This window comes from Bactrocera tryoni, chromosome 1 (assembly GCF_016617805.1).
Source record: "Bactrocera tryoni isolate S06 chromosome 1, CSIRO_BtryS06_freeze2, whole genome shotgun sequence".
NCBI classification, from domain to species: Eukaryota; Metazoa; Arthropoda; class Insecta; order Diptera; family Tephritidae; genus Bactrocera; species Bactrocera tryoni.
Window position 1 is genome coordinate 55,067,066 of NC_052499.1, and position 4,496 is coordinate 55,071,561.

Here is a 4,496-nt window from a genome sequence, read left to right on the forward strand (position 1 = left end):
ATTGACTGTGACGATTGAAGAGCGTGCCGATTTGAATGGTTGGTTAGATAAACGACGCTGGCGCACGAGTGTCGCACGAGTCAATTCGCCGATTGAACACTTTGTCAGTTCAGCCAGTTTTGTGTTGAATTGCGCTCGTCTGGGCACTCGGTCAGCCGGTTAGTTTAGTAGCACACAAGTCTGATTGCAGAGAGCGTAAAATGCATGTCTTGTGTGTGCTGGTACACTTTATGTAACACTTTAGTTACCGAATACAATGACCAGTTGCTGTTTATTTAGGCACTTTTTTGCTTGCGCTCAACTTTTTAACCCTTTTATTGTAAGTCACTGCACTTTTTCCGTTGCATAAACGGTTTTCTACGCTTTTCACTTCCGCTCACAATTTTCCAACAATTTCACATACGGTAAATTCACTTTTCACTCTCGATTTCGCGGCGCATGCGCGTTTGGCCACACTCCAACTCCGTTACTCGCCTGCAACTGCGGAGTTAACTCTCTTACATAGTTGCCAAAAGCTGATTGCTTGCGCCTATTAGCAATATCATCACCACTACCATCGGCCAAACGGCAGATGCAGGTTTGTTTTCGCAAATGAAATGCTGCCATTTGTTGTTGTTTGTTGGTGTTGCACTTGTTTGCAGTTTACTCTTTGAATGCATACAATTCATTATGTAAAACATGCAACTGTATGAAATAATCTCATCGTCTTGAGCGACATTTCAGATACGAGGGTGAGTTTGAAAGTTTGCGAAATCGGAGAGTATACTTATTTTTAAAACTTTTTATTAGGTCCAACTTAGTAAATACCAAGACTTATTTGCCATAAGGGACTTTTCATATATGAGGGTGCGTTTGAAAGTTTGTGAATTTGGATAGGAGGCTTATTATTGAGATTTTTTATTACGTTTAATCATGTAAATACCAAGACTTATACACCCTAATTGACATTTAAGATACGAGGGTGCATTTGAAAGTTTGCGAACTAGGAGAGTAGACTAATTTTTAAAGTTATTTGTTAGACCCGACTAAGTAAATACTAAGATTTATTTGCGTTAAGCAATATTTTAGATACGAGGGTGCGTTTAAAAGTTCGGCAACTTGGATAGTATACTTATTTTTGAATTAATTTATTAAGCCCACTAAGTAAATAGATTTATTTGTCTTAAGCCAAACTACAAATACGAGGGTGCGTTTAAAAGTTCGAAAACTTGGATAGTATAATTATTTTCAAATTCATTTATTAGATCCAACTAATTAAATACCAAGACTAATTTGCCTCAGCGGCATTTCTTATATGTACATATGTATACGTATATATGTATGTATGTACATATGTATGTACATGCGAGGGTGAATTTGAAAGTTTGTGAATTTGGACGGAAGACTTATAATTGAGATTTTTATTGCGTTCAATCAAGTAAATACCAAGATTTATTCGCTTTAATTGACATTTAAGATACGAGGGTGCGTTTAAAAGTTCGGGAACTTGGCGCGTAGACTTATTAGTAAGATTAACCGAGTTAATACCAACATTTATTTGCCTTGGTAAACATTCCAGAAACGCAAATGCGTGTAAAAGTTTGCAAACTCGGAGAGTTGACTTGTTATTGATGAAATATTTTTTTTGGATGCTTAAGAATTTAAAATAGATGGATGGCAACTTCGAAGAATAAAAATACCTTGCTTACTTATGTCTTACAGTCTTTCGAAAAAAATACCTTTCTTCCAACACTCAAAAAAAAATCTTTTATTAAAGCTACAAAATTTTTGTGAACATTATGTAGTCCATGTACCTTGACAGTCCCCATCATCAATGCTGTTGCTTCACCTTTGTTTTAAATGATTATAATTTACTTCCGCCGACGAATTAGGCACTCCACACTAATATTATTAGGCTATGAAAAAATGCTAGACGTTGTCCTTAAACTTGAAAATGCTCCCTAGTATATAGAGTTACATATATGTGTATGTGTAACTCTGGTTGGTTTGCGATAGCCGCTCATTTTCGTAGAGCAGAGTTTTAGAGGCTGCGTGACTTCATTATCTCTTTACTGTTGTTGCTGGTAATCTCGCATGTTATTGCACTTGCAGTAACTTGTTTGAGGGCACACATGAATTATATTCCTTTATGGCTGCAGTGCCACGTAAGTAAAAATAAAGTAAATATTTGTAATGCAAAAAGCTCGAAATGTCACTAGGGCAACCACGCTGTTTTTTTTATTTTTTATAATCTGGCAACGTTTGCACAGAGAGAATTTTTCTCACCTAACGGTTATTTGTAGCATTATTAAATAATCGAGATATACAAAGTAACTATTAACTTGGTAACTATTAAAGCATCTTAAAGTTGTAACTATTAAGCGTCGAACTTCGAGTTGCCAATTGCTCCTGAAATGAGAAACACAAGACAGGTGGTCCAAGATTTCTGCAAATAATTGATTTGAATAATGAGCGTGCTGGAGCGCGCTTATGACAACTGTCCCTGCCAGGATGTAAAAATTATGTTTGGCGATTTTAACGCCAGGGTTGGCACAAAAGACATCTTTGGTACAATAGTCGGAAAATTCAGCCTCTCCAAATGGGTTGAGGCTGATCGACTTCACAGTGGCTCGAAATATGAACGTTTTTAGCACTAGATTTCAGCACAAAAAAATTCATCAAACTACTTGGCTGTCTCAGGATCGAAAAGTTCGTAACCAGATCGATCATGTTATGATAGATGGACGTCACGTCTCCAGTGTTCCTGATGTGCGTACGCTCCGAGAACCTAACATCGACTCGGACCGCTATCCTGTTGTAACGAAGATACTCGCCCGCCTCTGTACAGCAAAGCACGTCCGTAAACAAACACATTGAAAGTTCGACGTCGAGAAGCTCGACTTGCACTCCTACTCTCTGAGAGCACTCATCAGCAACTCGGTATAAGGGAACTGTGGGACGGCATTTTAAGCTCCTTACCTTTAGCTGCAAGCGAAACCATTGGTTTTCGGAAAGGTCGAAAGAACACCTGGTACGATGAGAACTGTTGTCTCGCAGTGGTGAGAAAGCAGAAAACCTACCTTGCAATATTACGATAACCCACATCACGAGCAGGGTCGGATAGATACCGAGAGTTGAAGAGGGAAATTCTACGAAAAGATGCGGCGACTCACGTAAGGTTTCAAGTGGCTGATGTTTAGCGCATACTGAAGTTATGGAGGGAACACTTCTCCAGTCTGCCTTGCACCCAAAGGAAAACGTATTGCTAGTTCTTTCTAGCTACTTTGTTTGATAAAAAACACCCCCAAGTCGAACTAAGGTTACTTAATAAGGGAAAATATCTTTAATGAAAATTTTTACTTTGATTTTGAACGGTCAGTTCGTATAGTAGCTATATGCTATGTAAATGTAACACCAGAACATTATTTTCGAAGATTGTAGAATCTTCTATGGTCCAAGATGTACATCCATGCCGAATGTCGTGAAGATGGTTTGCGAAATGAAAAAGCTTTCCGTCCAATAACTTGATTTTAATCTTCTCTGCTTGTCTTCTAGTTGTTACCCACTTCGTGGTAAATTTAATATACTTTGTACAGGGTATAACATTTAGAAAAGTGATTTGGTTGACGTGGGTTCAATAAAAATTCAAATTCATTATTACTTTAACAATAAAAATAACCCGTCTTTATATATGAATTGTTAATAACGGATACACCTCATAAATTTTATGCTGCTTACAATCAATAAATTCAAAGTAATAACGGTTCTTTGCAACCTTTAACGTTACAATGAGTTTGACATAGTTAGAATCTAATAATAAACACTAAACACGTTTGAATTATAATTAATGTGACAGTGTAATAACAGTTAATGGGATATATATAACCTCAAAGCTAATGGAAATATCAAATAAAAGTCTAACAATTACTATTATTATGGTTTCTAATTTGATTGTTTTTGTAAAATGCGAGTTACTTGAATACTGGAATAACTGGATCAACTAGTAAATTTCATAATCCAACAAAAACAACGAATAACTGATTCTGAGAAGTATTTGAGTGCTCTTTAATCGTAATAAAACCGAATTTCCATCATTTGCCACTGGAGTCAAATCGACAGTCATTCTACTGGACTGCACATGACGAACCGGTTTTCAGGCGTGAAAAGACAGAAAAGTCGGCTGGAAAGGTTATGACATCAGTCTTTTGTGCATCACAATACATAATATAATACATACTCAACGACTGATTACTGAACCAATTATAATCTATTTCACTGCGTATTTGGTTGCAGATCTTTTCTACTATTCCAAATACTTAGCAATTGTTTTATTTTTGAGGAAGAATATGTTTGAAATTGTATGCATATATTCAAATGATTTCTACAAACATGAATTTTGAACAAATGCTTATGCTTTGAAATATAATTTTTTTACTTATGAGTTCTATTAAATTTTGACATAAAGAGATAAAAGGTATCATATGTCCTTACACTGGCTCTAAGCTATTAATTGTCGA